A 17,252-nucleotide genomic window follows, 5' to 3' on the forward strand; every position below is an offset into this window, starting at 1 on the left:
TGAAAAACCCATCCTGTCACATCCTTGTGCAGACGGTCCAGTGCCTCTCACTTCATTCACAGTAAGAGCCCAAATATTTCCAGATCCCTACATGACCTTCACTCTTTTCAGTCCCAATGATTGGACTGCCTCACACCCCACTTTCCTTCTCACTCATGCCTCCCCAACCAGGGTGGCCTCCCAGATTGAGCAAAGTGAGCTTCTACCCCAGTCCTTTGCTGCTGCACTTTCTTCTTGGAGTGCACCCCCTCCAGTATCCATAAGGTTCATTTCCTTGCTTCCCTTAGGGTCTGCTCAAACATCTCCTTATCAGAGAGGTCTCCCTCTCTATAGCTACATACAGATATGTAGCTATAGCTATGTATAGACGTAGCTATAGAGATAGATAGATAGACAGATAGATAGCAATTCCCCAGATACTCTTATCCCCACCTTGCTCTTTTTTCCGTATAGCATCTCTCATATCTGACATTGTATATATGTACTTGTTGTCTCTACATGAGAGTAAAACTCTTTTGTCCACTGTTCTATCCCCAGTACCTAGACTCTATCTGTCTTATAGAGGATGCTCAATAAATATTTATTAAATGAAAGAATACATTCAAACAGCCTTCTTGATAATATAAAATATTTTTATTGTTTTTGTCTGAATCTGGTTTGGGCTCTCATTGCTTTTATCACGTGATATGGTCATAAAGAGGTTACCACAGGGATAGACGTTTTAGCTGTCATTGTGTGGCATCTGTGCATGAATGCTGATTTACCTTCTCCAGAGGATGTAAGTAACCTTCCGACTGTCTTCAGAAAGAATTTTCTTTACCTAAGCTTCTAGAAGAGTGTGCTTCCTTGAGCTCTGTGTGCAATGTCAGCCTGTTCTCAAGATGTGCAGTGAGGTCAGTGGAACCATCTAGAATGCCATTAGCCAAATGCACTGTCTTTTCTGCATTAGGGATGTGCTGGTACCAAGAGGAGCAACAAACCTCAAATCCTTGCTTCACTCCAATAAAATGAGGGGTCCACCCTATGTGGTCTCAACCTTTGTTGTCACCTAACAGTCACTACCCTGGATTATTAATGGGCTGCCTTCTCCAGCCCCTCATTACTTCATGTGGCCTGGCCTGTGGTCTCTGTTTGTATTTCTTACCTACCAACTCCTCTGATTTCTGACAACTCTAAGTATCTTCACGCTGGCCTTTCTTAGTTTGTGTATCCTCATGTCAGGTAGGCTGCTACCCACTGCCCTCCACTGAAGGCATCTTTCCTCTTTCTGGTAGTCAGGTCTGCCTTTTCTAAGGGTACTTGGCATCAGTGAACTATAATTGGGCAAAGCCATAGTGAACAGGGAGAGGGGAAAACACAATTCCTGCTGGGCCATTCTAGACCTCTATTTAGAGAAAAACATTGGGGCTAAGGGTTCTTGCACAATGGTTTGCTGAAGTTATGACCTTGGAAAAGTCATTTAATATATCTGAAGCTCAAGATTCTTCACCGATAATTGTGTCCTGTCCCCATATGGTTGTTGTAGGAATCAGAATGTGTCCACCAGAAAAGGCCAAGGACTTGAAAATGTAAGCTAATGTCATTGCAATATTATCCAGAAGGTCCTATTGGATTTTAGTCCCTTTACTTTAAAATTTGCTTGCTATATTATTTACACACAGCTTGCATTTAAAAGTGTCCACTTTTTTATTAAAAGTGTCCACCTCCCTTTTCTGTTTCTCCTAAAAACACAGACATCAGTTGATCCTCTAGTGACGCTCTGTTGTTGTGATAACCAAGGATTGGTACATCAGCAATTTGCCTTCTCGATATGAAGCAAGCACACAGCTGTTTGCCTGGCACATTCTTCACCATTTCAAGATAGTCTGTTACTCCCGCTCATCTGTGACATTAAAGGTCCTTTCAGTGAGCACACTGGGATGGAAGTGTGTCTGCAGATTTCAAGGTTAGGGGAGCGGTTAAACACAGCACTTGGTATGATTTTATGCATGAACATGCCAGCTTTTTGCAGACACAGACTCTTCAGACTGAAAATAAATGCCACTGGGTACAGAGTCTCACATTTTTATGGTACATTAATGCTGATCTTGTGTTTGCATATCAAAGAAAAATGGCTGAGCAGACATTTTAATATAGTGGAATGATTATTGTTTCTCAGCACGCAGGCAAGTACATCTGTTTAGTCTTTGGGATTCATTACACTAAACTAATGGACATGTTGATGAGGGTAAGTGTGAGTTTAATGTGTAGAATAAGAGACAATCTTGAACATTTATGAAGCCACCACCTCTAGTGAGCAAAGCGAATTTATCTCTATTCAACTTTTCCATTTGTAAATTAGTGGTACATACATTGCCCAGAAGTCTTGAAGTTCTGCTCTGAAGGACAAAGATCAGTTGAGAGAACTGTTGCTAGATTTCTCCTAAACAATCCCTCCAGGCATGTGATTCTTCACTGGGCAGAGGAAAGGGCTAATTTAAGGGAAATGGGGGGTGGGATGGAGTGAAATGTAAAATGAATGCTAGCTTAACCTCTCACAGCCTACAACAACCACATGAAACTTATGAAAACTATTCACTGTGCATATGCACTGTGGCGAGAAAAGTTTGCACAATGTTCAATAAGTATTTATAGAATTAATGAATTGAAGTTAGGATCAAAAGGGAGAGAATGGAGCAACAGTGTAAGAAACATTAGTTTCAGATGCCCATTTGCGCCCATGGTCATGTTCCCCTTTCTATCTGCCCAGAAAGCCCTGAAGAGCTTCTCCACAAAAGGAGCTCCAAGGGTGATTTCAAGTCCTGGATGGGGTCCGCAGGCCCAGAAATCAAGCTTCCTGGGCTTCTCAGACTTGTTTATATATTTTGTCCAATGTCAAACATTAGATGACCTTGATTTATGAAAGAAATTCCTGGTTTAGGAAAAATGTTTTGGATACAGAAGTAAAACCTTGTGGTTTTTTTTTTCAAAAAGATCATTAATTTATTATTTATTAATCAAATACATATTCTTCTTAAGACAGAGGGCCAGGTCCTATAGGAAATATGGTATATTATTCTTTTCACTCAGTAATTTTTTTTTCACTCAGTAAGTGTTTCATTTGCCTGATAACTCAAGATACTGTTGTAGAAAGCAAAAATATAGATGAAAAATAGTTGAAAGTCAAGGCTTAGCACTGAATCCGTTTCCTCCTTTTCATTCTTAAATTATTTATACCATTTTTCTTTGACTATTTTTCTTTTTTTTAAGTAGGTATTATTCAAGCATGTTGCAAAATTCAACAGGGACAAAGGATCCACTGGGCGTGTGTGATTTTTGTCTTATATTTCCCTGTAAAATTTAGTGTATTTATTGGCCACTTGGGTATACTCTGTTCAAACCTCTCACCTACATTTCTAGTTTGCTCTTTCTATTCTTCTTGATTTATGGGAGCTCTTTATATATTCTGAATATAAGCCCATGGCAGGCTTTATAGGTTGTGAATTCCTTGTCATCTCTGTGACTATGATAAAAAATAATTATTTTTTGGTTTTTAGAAGTTATTTTTTTCTCCATTATGAACTTAGATATTGCATTAGTTTTCAGTGGCTGCTGTGACAAATTAACACAGACTTGGTGGCTTGAAACAACAGAAATATATTCTTTCACAGTTCTAGAGGCCAGAAGTATGAAATCAAGGTGTCTTCAGGACTGTGCCCTTTTTCTCTTTCAGCTTCTTGTGGCTGTCCACATTCCTTGGCTTGTGGTTACATCTTCCTCCATCTTCACATTGTCTGTCTTCTCCTCATCTATCTGTTATAAGGACACTTGCCATTGGATTTAGGGTCCACCTGGATAATCCAGGATAATCTCATCTCAAGAGCCATAATTTAATTACATCTGCAAAGACCCTTCCCCCAAATACAGTCACAATCACAGGTTTCAGGAGTTAAGACATGGGCATAACATTTTGGGGAACACCACTCAATTCACTATCGAAGTTATATATTCACTTACTATTCTTCTAGTGACTATAATCCAAGGTAAAATACACTCTCCTGACTTATTAAAGAAAAATATTGTGCCTCTATCCCTTCCCAGAAAATTCAAGAACAGTAGAATACTTTAAATTCATTTATTACCCTCATGAACTATATATTATTGCTGAAATGTACTTTTATATGTTTATTGTAAGCCTAAAAGGACATTATTATCATTACTTTATGCAGTTACTACGTGGACAGCACAATAAAGCCAACAGAAGCAGTAATTTTGCTTGATGTATCCAATTAATGGAATAAGAGCTATTTTTTTCCTTCATGTGGAAAAGGATCAATCGAATTTCATTTTCCCATATGAATTTTATTTTTTATCCATTTGTTTACTCCAGAAATGATAATTTAGTACCTCTTATGTGCCAGGGAATGGGAATAGAGGAAGAAGAATGGCAGACAAATTCTCCAAAGCATGGGTTAAAAATTTATTAAACTGGAGTGTTAGTCTGAAGAAAATCTTGAGATCATCTGGCACCTCAAACATTATTGTGCTAATAAGGAAACCGAGAGTGAAGAAACTGAATGACTTTCTGTGCCAGGAGGTCACAAAATCAGACCCTTCAAATCCTTCAGATCCCAGTCTAGCCCTTGTAACTTCTAGAGTAGACATGATATGCTAACTCAATAAATGTATTTAAAGAAGACAAGGCTATGCGGACATCTAAGAAAGATATGCAGAAAAATGTTGTTTTGCAGACACATGAATCTCCACCTCTTGGAAACTACCTCATGATGTATATCTTTGGTCAAAACATAATACCCATGGTCAAATCTGGAAATAGACAAGATCTATGGAATGTTTTAGTAGGGGAAACCTTTACTATGTTATTAGTGATAATAATAAAATTTAACATCTCGCGAATACTCACGATTCTCCAGGTATTGTGTTAAGAATATTAGTACATGGGGGAAAAAGCTCCCATGTAATATGGATGAGGATACCGAGGTGCAGAAGTTCAGGAACCTGTTTTTTCAGGTGATGTCATGGTGAGTGGTGGAGCCAGGATTCTAAGCTGGAGAGCTGAGGCTTTCTTCAGACCTCCAGGCAGCCCTGCCCGTGGGTGCTGAGCCACAGAAAGGGGCGTCCATCTTTTCCAGGACCTCTTGTGCTGCTCTCACAAACCTCCAGGTTCATGCCTGTTTATCCCCCAGAGAGAAGGGAGGGAAGAGTGGCTCACTCCTTTTGCATCTCACCTACATCTCTTGCTAGAATACTTCTCTTTATGGTTCTTCTTCATAACTTGAAGAAATAACCACTATTTTCCACCTAAAATCTGGCCATTGTGTCAAAAAAGAGGGAGATCCATGGAAACAGTCGATGTGTCACATGGGCTGTGTCCACGTGGTGCTGGCATAGTGACACAGTGAACGGGACAGATGAGCAGGAAGACTGTTGGAAGTGTCCTATTTTCCCAAACTGCTCTCCCTCCAGAAAAAATTTACCCCAGAGTGTTTGCTTTGCAATCAGGCCATCTCTTGTTAAAAACGCCCATATTTCTGAGCGGCATTAGGAACTGACAGAACATGATGCAGCCGCCATCACTTGTGAATTCATACCAAAAGGATGAATATGAATGAGGAGCAGGGGTTCTAAATGGATCCCTGCAGACTCATCGCAGCTCTCCCAACATTTGACAAGCTGGTTTTCAAAGGGATCTTCAGGGCACGGTTTGGCAGTCGGCCGTGAGGATGCCTAGTGCCACTTGGGACTGGAATCAGCATTAGTATTCTCTGCGGGGTGGATGCCAGCTCCAGCGTCTAATCACAAATGCCATATCCGTGCATCTCAAATGTCATTTAGGTAAAATTAATTCTGATTGATGGAGCCCAATTCTTGCTTTTAGTTCTTGAGTTGCCTGCTCTGAGTGTAATTGGATTGAAATATACATAATGGAGTTGTGAGAGATGAGGATGGGTCGGCTTAGTCATCAGTGTCCTATAATTTGTCCCCCTACATTAAGACCATAAATAACATTCCCTGGCCTCTGGGAGGAACAAACAGTGATATTATGGGCACTGATCTTTTCCTTTTTCTTCCCATTTGCTAAATTAAACTTTGAAAAGTAAGCTTTAAAATGTTGAAAAGTGAAGTTCCAAGAAATTATGAGGGCCACTTTCTTCCTTCGTTAATGAGAGAGGCTGGAGGTAATATCTGAAGTCTCTTCACGTCCATTTCTATGACTCTAAGATAGTCTCAGCATGTGAAAATTTGATCTACACTTATTGTATAGTATAGACGAAAAAGTAGGAGTACTTTCCCTATTGCCTCCTCCACCAAAAACTGTGTTAATAAGTAAAGCTGGGGGGACCTTGAAGATGGCGGAAGAGTAAGACGCGGAGATCGCCTTCCTCCCCACGGATACACCAGAAATACATCCACACGTGGAACAACTCCTACAGAACTCCTACTGAAGGCTGGCAGAAGACCTCAGACCTCCCAAAAGGCAAGAAACTCCCCACGTAACTGGGTAGGGCAAAAGAAAAAACAGAGACAAAAGAATAAGGACGGCACCTGCACCAGTGGGAGGGAGCTGTGAAGGAGGAAAAGTTTCCACACACTAGGAAGCCCCTCCGCGGGCGGAGACTGCGGGAGGCGGAGGGGGGAGTTTCGGGACCGCGGAGTAGTGCACAGCGACGGGTGCGGAGGGCAAAGCGGGGAGATTCCTGCACAGAAGATCGGTGCCGACCAGCACTCACCAACCCGAGAGGCTTGCTGCTCACCCACCGGGGCGGGCGGGGCTGCGAGCTGAGGCTAAGGTTTTGGTTTTGGACGGAGCTCAGGGAGAGGACTGGGGTTGGCGGCTTGAACATAGCCTGAAGGGGTTAGTGCACCACGACTAGCCGGGAGGGAGTTCGGGGAAAAGCCTGCACCGGCCGAAGAGGCAAGAGACTTTTTCTTCCCTCTTTGTCTCCTGGTGCGCGAGGAGAGGGGTCTAAGAGCGCTGCTTAAAGGAACTCCAGAGACGGGCGCGAGCCGCGGCTAAAAGCGCGAACCCCAGAGACGGGCGCGAGCCGCGGCTGAGGGCGCGAGCCCCCGAGACGGGCGCGAGCCGCGGCTGAAAGCGCAAACCCCAGAGACGGGCGCGAGCCGCGGCTGAGGGCGCGAGCCCCCGAGACGGGCGCGAGCCGCGGCTAAAACCGCGGACCCCAGAGACGGGCGGGAGACGCTAAGGCTGCTGCTGCCGCCACCAAGGGGCCTGTGTGCGAGCACAGGTCACTCTCCACACCCCTCTTCCGCGGAGCCTGTGCAGCCCGCCACTGCCAGGTTCCCGGGATCCAGGGACAACTTCCCCGGGACAGCGCACGGCGGGCCTCAGGCTGGTGCAACGTCACGCCGGCCTCTGCCGCAACGTCACGCTGCCTCTGCCGCCGCAGGCCGGCCCCGCACGCAGTGCCCCTCCTTCCCCCATCCCCCAACCCCCGGCCTGAGTGAGCCGGAGGCCCCGAATCAGCGGCTCCTTTAACCCCGTCCTGTCTGAGCGAAAAAAACAGACGCCCTCCAGCGACCTACACGCAGAGGCAGGGCCAAATCCAAAGCTGAGCTCCTGTGAGCTGTGAAAACAAAGAAGAGAAAGGGAAATCTCTCCCAGCAGCCACAGAAGCAGCGGATTAAAGCTCCACAATCAACTTGATATACCCTGCATCTGTGGAATACCTGAATAGACAAGGAATGATCCCAAATTGAAGAGGTGGAATTTAGGAGCGAAATCTATGATTTTTTTCCCTTTTCCTCTTTTTGTGAAGGTGTACGTGTATGCTCCTGTGTGACATCTAGTCTGTATACTCTAGCTTCCACCATTTGTCCTAGGGCTCTATCCGTCCATGACTTTTTTTTAAAAATTCTTTTTCTTAATAATTAAGTTTAATTGTAATAACTTTATTATACTTTACCTTCGTTCTTTCTTTCCTTCCTTCCCTCCCTCCTTTAGACAACGAATCACCCCAAATTGAGGAGGTGGTCTCAGGGAGCAGGATTTATGATTTTTCCCCCTTTACCTCTTTTTGTGAAGGTGTATGTGTATGCTTCTGTGTAAGATTTTCTCTGTATAGCTTTGCTTCCAACATTTGTCCTAAGGTTCTATCCGTCCCTTTTTTTTTTTCTAAATATTTTTTAATTCAATAACTATATTATACTTTATTTTATTTTTACTGTATCATCTTTCTTTCTGTCTTTTTTTCCTTCTTTCCCTCCTTCCTTCCTTCCTTCCTTCCTCCCTCCCTCCCTCCCTCCCTCCTTTCTTTCCTTCTTTGCTTCTTTCTTCCTTCCTTCCTTTCCTCCTTTCCTTCTTTCTTTACTCATACTTCTACTAATTCTCTCTACTTTTTCTCCCTTTTATTCTGAGCCGTGTGGATGAAAGGCTCTTGGTGCTCCAGCCAGGAGTCAGGGCTCTGCCTCTGAGGTAGGAGAGCCAACTTCAGGTCACTGGTCAACAAGAGACCTCCCAGCTCCACATAATATTAAACAGCGGAAATCTCCCAGAGACCTCCATCTTAACACCAGCACCCAGCTTCACTCAACGACCAGCAAGCCACAGTGCTGGACAACCTATGCCAAACAACTAGCAAAACAGGAACACAACCCCACCCATTAGCAGAGAGGCTGCCTAAAATCATAATAAGGCCACAGACACCCCAAAACACACCACCAGACGTGAACCTGCCCACTAGAGAGACAAGATCCAGCCTCATCCAGCACAACACAGGCACTAGTCCCCTCCACCAGGAAGCCTACACAACCCACTGAAACAACCTTAGCCACTGGAGACAGACATCAAAAACAACGGGAACTACGAACGTGCAGCCTGCAAAAAGGAGACCCCAAACACAGTAAGATAAGCAAAATGAGAAGACAGAAAAACACACAGCAGATGAAGGAGCAAGATAAAAACCCACCAGACCTAACAAATGAAGAGGAATAGGCAATCTACCTGAAAAAGAATTCAGAATAATGATAGTAAGGATGATCCGAAATCTTGGAAGTAGAATGGACAAAATGCAAGAAACAGTTAACAAGGACCTACAAGAACTAAAGATGAAACAAGCAACGATGAACAATGCAATAAATGAAATTAAAATCACTCTAGATAGGATCAATAGCAGAATAACTGAGGCAGAAGAACGGATAAGTGACCTGGAAGATAAAGTAGTGGAAATAACTACTGCAGAGCAGAATAAAGAAAAAAGAATGAAAAGAACTGAGGACAGTCTCAGAGACCTCTGGGACAACATGAAACGCACCAACATTCGAATTATAGGGGTTCCAGAAGAAGAAGAAAGAAAGAAAGGGACTGAGAAAATATTTGAAGAGATTATAGTTGAAAACTTCCCTAATATGGGAAAGGAAATAGTTAATCAAGTCCAGGAAGCACAGAGGGTCCCATACAGGATAAATACAAGGAGAAACACGCCAAGACACATATTAATCAAACTGTCAAAAATTAAACACAAAGAAAGCATATTAAAAGCAGCAAGGGAAAAACAACAAATAACACACAAGGGAATCCCCATAAGGTTAACAGCTGATCTCTCAGCAGAAACCCTACAAGCCAGAAGGGAGTGGCAGGACATACTGAAAGTGATGAAGGAGAATAGCCTGCAACCAAGACTACTCTACCCAGCAAGGATCTCATTCACATTTGATGGAGAAATTAAAACCTTTACAGACAAGCAAAAGCTGAGAGAGTTCAGCACCACCAAACCAGCTTTACAACAAATGCTAAAGGAACTTCTCTAGACACGAAACACAAGAGAAGGAAATGACCTATAGTAGCGAACCCAAAACAATATATAAAATGGAAATAGGAACATACATATCAATAATTACCTTAAATGTAAATGGACTAAATGCTCCCACCAAAAGACACAGATTGGCTGAATGGATACAAAAACAAGACCCTTATATATGCTGTCTACAAGAGACCCACTTCAGAACTAGAGACACATACAGACTGAAAGTAAGGGGATGGAAAAAGATATTCCATGCAAATGGAAACCAAAAGAAAGCTGGAGTAGCAATTCTCCTATCAGACAAAATAGACTTTAAAATAAGGACTATTAAAAGGGACAAAGAAGGACACTACATAATGATCAAGGGATCGATCCAAGAAGAAGATATAACAATTGTAAATATTTATGCACCCAACATAGGAGCACCTCAATACATAAGGCAAATACTAACAACCATAAAAGGGGAGATCAACAGTAACACATTCATAGTAGGGGACTTTAACACCCCACTTTCACCCATGGACAGATCATCCAAAATGAAAATAAATAAGGAAACACAAGCTTTAAATGATACATTAAACAAGATGGACTTAATTGATGTTTATAGGACACTCCATCCAAAAACAACAGAATACACATTTTTCTCAAGTGCTCATGGAACATTCTCCAGGATAGATCATATCTTGGGTCACAAATCAAGCCTTGGTAAATTTAAGAAAACTGAAATTGTATCAAGTATCTTTTCCGACCACAACGCCATGAGACTAGATATCAATTACAGGAAAAGATCTGTAAAAATACAAACACATGGAGGCTAAACAATACACTACTTAATAATGAAGTGATCACTGAAGAAATCAAAGAGGAAATAAAAAAATACCTAGAAACAAATGACAATGGAGACACAACGACCCAAAACCTATGGGATGCAGCAAAAGCAGTTCTAAGGGGGAAGTTTATAGCAATACAAGCCCACCTTAAGAAGCAGGAAACATCTCGAATAAACAACCTAACCTTGCACCTCAAGCAATTAGAGAAAGAAGAACAAAAAAACCCCAAAGCTAGCAGAAGGAAAGAAATCATAAAAATCAGATCAGAAATAAATGAAAAAGAAATGAAGGAAACAATAGCAAAGATCAATAAAACTAAAAGCTGGTTCTTTGAGAAGATAAACAAAATAGATAAACCACTAGCCAGACTCATCAAGAAAAAAAGGGAGAAGACTCAAATCAATAGAATTAGAAATGAAAAAGGAGAAGTAACAACTGACACTGCAGAAATAAAAAAAATCATGAGAGATTACTACAAGCAACTCTATGCCAATAAGATGGACAACCTGGAAGAAATGGACAAATTCTTAGCAATGCACAACCTGCCAAGACTGAATCAGGAAGAAATAGAAAATATGAACAGACCAATCACAAGCACTGAAATTGAAACTGTGATTAAAAACCTTCCAACAAACAAAAGCCCAGGACCAGATGGCTTCACAGCTGAATTCTATCAAACGTTTAGAGAAGAGCTAACACCTATCCTTCTCAAACTCTTCCAAAATATAGCAGAGGGAGGAACACTCCCAAATTCCTTCTACGAAGCCACCATCACCTTGATACCAAAACCAGACAAGGATGTCACAAAGAAAGAAAACTACAGGCCAATATCACTGATGAACATAGATGCAAAAATCCTCAACAAAATACTAGCAAACAGAATCCAACAGCACATTAAAAGGATCATACACCATGATCAAGTGGGGTTTATTCCAGGAATGCAAGGATTCTTCAATATACGCAAATCTATCAATGTGATAAACTATATTAACAAATTGAAGGAGAAAAACCATATGATCATCTCAATAGATGCAGAGAAAGCTTTCGACAAAATTCAACACCCATTTATGATAAAAAACCCTCCAGAAAGTAGGCATAGAGGGAACTTTCCTAAACATAATAAAAGCCATATATGACAAGCCCACAGCAAACATCATCCTCAATGGTGAAAAACTGAAAGCATTTCCACTAAGATCAGGAACAAGACAAGGTTGCCCACTCTCACCACTCTTATTCAACATAGTTTTGGAAGTTTTAGCCACAGCAATCAGAGAAGAAAAGGAAATAAAAGGAATCCAAATCGGAAAAGAAGAAGTAAAGCTGTCACTGTTTGCAGATGACATGATACTATACATAGAGAATCCTAAAGATGCTACCAGAAAACTACTAGAGCTAATCAATGAATTTGGTAAAGTAGCAGGATACAAAATTAATGCACAGAAATCTCTGGCATTCCTATATACTAATGATGAAAAATCTGAAAGTGAAATCAAGAAAACACTCCCATTTACCATTGCAACAAAAAGAATAAAATATCTAGGAATAAACCTACCTAAGGATACGAAAGACCTGTATGCAGAAAATTATAAGACACTGATGAAAGAAATTAAAGATGATACAAATAGATGGAGAGATATACCATGTTCTTGGATGGGAAGAATCAACATTGTGAAAATGACTCTACTACCCAAAGCAATCTACAGATTCAGTGCAATCCCTATCAAACTACCACTGGCATTTTTCACAGAACTAGAACAAAAAATTTCGCAATTTGTATGGAAACACAAAAGACCCCGAATAGCCAAAGCAATCTTTAGAACGAAAAAAAGGAGCTGGAGGAATAAGGCTCCCTGACTTCAGACTATATTACAAAGCAACAGTAATCAAGACAGTATGGTACTGGCACAAAACAGAAAGACAGATCAGTGGAACAGGATAGAAAGCCCAGAGATAAACCCACGCACATATGGACACCTTATCTTTGATAAAGGAGGCAGGAATGTACAGTGGAGAAAGGACAGCCTCTTCAATAAATGGTGCTGGGAAAACTGGACAGGTACATGTAAAAGTATGAGATTAGATCACTCCCTAAACACCATACACAAAAATAAGCTCAAAATGGATTAAAGACCTAAATGTAAGGCCAGAAACTATCAAACTCTTAGAAGAAAAACATAGGAAGAACACTCTATGACATAAATCACAGCAAGATCCTTTCTGACCCACCTCCTAGAGTAATGGAAATAAAAACAAAAATAAACAAATGGGACCTAATGAAACTTCAAAGCTTTTGCACAGCAAAGGAAACCATAACCAAGACCAAAAGACAACCCTCAGAATGGGAGAAAACATTTGCAAATGAAGCAACTGACAAAGGATTAATCTCCAAAATTTACAAGCAGCTCATGCAGCTCAATAACAAAAAAACAAACAACCCCATCCAAAAATGGGCAGAAGACCTAAATAGACATTTCTCCAAAGAAGATATACAGAATGCCAACAAACACATGAAAGAATGCTCAACATCATTAATCATTAGAGAAATGCAAATCAAAACTACAATGAGATATCATCTCACACCAGTCAGAATGGCCATCATCAAAAAAATCAAGAAACAATAAATGCTGGAGAGGGTGTGGAGAAAAGGGGACACTCTTGCACTGCTGGTGGGAATGTGAATTGGTTCAGCCACTATGGAGAACAGTATGGAGGTTCCTTAAAAAACTACAAATAGAATTACCATATGACCCAGCAATCCCACTACTTGGCATATACCCTGAGAAAACCAAAATTCAAAGAGAGTCATGTACCAAAATGTTCATTGCAGCTCTATTTACAATAGCCAGGACATGGAAACAACCTAAGCGCCCATCATCGGATGAATGGATAAAGAAGATGTGGCACATATACACAATGGAATATTACTCAGCCTTAAAAAGAAATGAAATTGAGCTATTTGTAATGAGATGTATAGACCTAGAATCTGTCATACAGAGTGAAGTAAGTCAGAAAGAAAAAGACAAATACCGTATGCTAACACATATATATGGAATTTAAGGGGAAAAAATGTCATGAAGAACCTAGGGGTAAGATAGGAATAAAGACGCAGACCTACTGGAGAACGGACTTAAGGATATGGGGAGGGGGAAGGGTGAGTTTTGACAGGGCGAGAGAGAGTCATGGACATATACACACTAACAAACGTAGTAAGGTAGATAGCTGGGGGGAAGCAGCCGCAAGGCACAGGGATATTAGCTCGGTGCTTTGTGACAGCCTGGAAGGGTGGGATGGGGAGAGTGGGAGGGAGGGAGACGCAAGAGGGAAGACATATGGGAACATATGTATATGTATAGCTGATTCACTTTGTTGTAAAGCAGAAACTAACACACCATTGTAAAGCAATTATACCCCAATAAAAATGTTTAAAAAAAAAAAAAATAAAAAATTAAATCCTCTGAAAAAAAAAAAAAAAATAAGTAAAGCTAACACATGCCATCTAAGAATTAAAATGTCTTAAATCTTTTTTTAATTCAAAATAGTACATAAACATGATAACAATTGTACGTTAACATGCCTGTGAAAACATCTGAAGCACAGTTGTCCTCTATCTTCTAATAATGGTGGTCCTCAGTCCCCAAACCACACACTGGATTCACTATGGTTCTCTCTGTTGCTTCATTCCTATGTTCAAGCAATAAATTCTCTGTGATGTCGAAAAAAAAATACTTTGGAGCCCAGGAAGGTGAGTGAGACCTGGACAAGAAGGACGACGAAGAGAGCAGCTAGTGTATCAGTTAGTTTTTGCTGCATAACAAACACACCCAGATAAGTGGCTTAAAATGGCAACCATTTATTTGCTTACAGTTCTGTAGGTTAGTGATTTGGTTTAGTTCAGCCAGGAAGGCTTGTCTCTGCTCCAAGTGGTGTTAGCTGGGTTCACTCATGTGTCTGCAGTCAGCTGGCAGTTCTGAGGCCACATGGAAAGCTAGCTGAAGGCTGGCTGCCTGACCTCACTCACAGGGCTACTGATAGAAGGGTTGATGGAGGCAACTGGGTTATGTGTTGTTGATTGTCCAGAAGGCTACTATGGCTTTGTTCACATGATGGTGGTTGCAGACTTCCTATGACAGCAAGAGAGGGGCTTACCTCAATGAAGTAGCACTTTTCAAGCCTCTGCTTCACCAGGTTTGTGATATCCCATTGACCAAAGCAAGTCACATGGCTATGCCCACGTTCAAGGGAGTAGACTCAGTCTCTTGATAGGAGGAATTTGTGGTGATTCTAAAATGTGTCCACAATTCCTAGTCACCTCTGCTACCAAGAGGTGGAGGACACCCTTGAATCTGAGTTAATCTTAGTGACTTGCTTGTAACTTTAACAGTTGAAATGACCCTGCATAATTTTATTTATTAATTATTTAAAAAAAATTTTGGTTGCCCCACACAGCATGTGGAATCCTAGTTCCCCAACCAGGGATTGAACCCATGCCCCCTGCATTGGCAGCATGGAGTCTTCAACACTGGACTGCCAGGGAAGTACCTGACCCTGCATTATTTTAAAAGTGAGGTCAGCAAAGGACCTGCTGAGACAGACTTGCTAAAGAAGCCACATGTAATTACTCTGGCTGACCACCCAGCTGAGCTCCCCACCAACAGCTAGCATCAGTTGCCAGACTTACTGATGAGCCATTTTGAACACCCAGCCCAGTTCAACCTTCAGATGACTGCAGCCCTGCTGACATCTGACTGTAACCACATGAGAGGCTCCAAGCAACAACAGCCCAGCTGAGCCCTTCCAGAATTCCTGACCCACAAAATCATGAGAAAACTACAATGGCCATTATTTTAATCCACTGCATTTGGGGGTAACATTTTTACTCAGCAATGACAGCAAAATTAATCGGTTTAAAAACCCAAATGTAAATAATGTAGTAATAAAAATGTTAGAAGGAAATCTAGGAGACTAAATATGCAACGTAGGAATTGAGATGATCTTAAGCACACCGAGGGGGACCCACTTTGGTTTCCTGAAGATTCCATTCTCTCCTCCACCACCACACAACTTGGTATGATCAAAGCAGGCTTTCCCACTCAGTTGGAGTAAGTGAAAGAATTTAAATGCTTTTCAGGACAATATTTAAGATTGCACATGAACTGTGAACCTTCTCATAACTCCCTGGAAGAGCTCAGGGATGCCCTCAGTTTCTAGGTAGCTTCCTGTCCAGGGTCTGAGTCTCCCTGCCCTTCTCGCCTCAGCACTGACCATCTTCACCGATTTATAAAGAAATGCCACTGTCCTAGAAGTACAGGTCCCGCCTTGGGATTGATGCCTCTCTGCCTAGGAGTGAAGTTCCTCAAGACTGTGGTATATAGCCTGCAGCAAAATCTGGGGATCTTTGGAGACTCCAAGTCAGAGCCTCTTTGAAGTCTCACTGACCAGAAGAGCTACAGATGTGGCTCTTCCCCTGACCCCCATCATGTCCTGTAGGAACTGTTGGATCACACCACCCTCCCTTGTGTGAACAATCAGACCTGATCCCACCCCTACCCAAGACAGACCCACATGTTCAGAGGAAAGAAGAGGATGTTCTCCTACTGGCCACATAAAGCCTCTCCTGCCTGCACCCCCCTCCCCACTGCTATTTCACATGATATACTGTACAGTGTTAGCCTTTTCAATGATGCTCTGCTCCTGTACCCCCAGTTACCTAGACATATGAGCCAGTTCCCCAACTACATAAAGATTCAACCATTTCCTTGAAATTACTGCTTGGAAAGAGCTGGTTAAACATTTAAACCACATCCTTTCTGCAAGTCTCTACCTGAGGAGGTTAGCTCTTTCTCCCCTTCCATCAACTTAAGTTATAACAGATTTCCTTTCTAGAAGGAGTGTAATGGACAGGCGTTTAATCTCCTCTGGTTCCTACAGAGGTCAGTTCAGCTCATTTTTCTCCTTGATCGTGGGAAACAACCTCTCACATTCCAAGGGGACGAGCTCTGTCTTTTCCTTCTCCTGGATTCCCTTCCACAGGACTTGCCCTCCCCCAGCCTGTGGGGCTGGGGCTGCCCAGCCAGAGAGCCTCAGAGCGCACCGGGAGGACCACCTTCGCTCCTCTGCTGGCCCGTGCAGGGCCTTGCTCTCCTTCCAAAGTGGCCTTAGATTGAGAAGCTGGAGGTGGTGGTGGAGGGGGGGAATACTGATCTCTCTCAGTATCATTTCAGGGCCAATTAATCCAGAGGAATGATGATAAAGGGCTGTACTGGGCATTAGCAGTGAGAAGAGAAAGTTAAGGATAGGTGACAGAAATTTTATTAATTCATACCCCTTTTTTTTTTCCTGGCTGCACGACACAGCTTATAGGATCTTAGTTCCCCAACCAGGGATCGAACCTGGGCCCCTGACAGTGGAAGTGTAGAGTCCTAACCACTGGACCACCAGGGAATTCCCATTTCATACCCTTTTTACATTAAGAAATGTAATTAATATTGCCAAGAACTTTGTAAGTACCCCAAATAGTGCTATGGAAAATAACTAGATGACAGACATGTCCCAGAGAAGCGGGTTCCCCTCTAGATGCAATAAATTAATACCACGAAGTATTTTACTATAGGGTTTCACTCTCTTCCAAACATCCATCCTGGCTCATACTGGGTGAGAGTTT

General features: G+C 42.0%; 1 non-coding gene across 1 annotated transcript; it reads right to left on the bottom strand.

Moving 5' to 3' along the window:
* Nucleotides 1-16,959: 16,959 nt before the first annotated feature.
* On the bottom strand, nucleotides 16,960-17,032 carry TRNAG-UCC. The gene has a single exon. It is a non-coding gene; the product is annotated as a tRNA-Gly (tRNA).
* Nucleotides 17,033-17,252: the final 220 nt, after the last annotated feature.

This window comes from Phocoena sinus, chromosome 4 (assembly GCF_008692025.1).
Source record: "Phocoena sinus isolate mPhoSin1 chromosome 4, mPhoSin1.pri, whole genome shotgun sequence".
In the NCBI taxonomy this organism is placed as follows: domain Eukaryota; kingdom Metazoa; phylum Chordata; class Mammalia; order Artiodactyla; family Phocoenidae; genus Phocoena; species Phocoena sinus.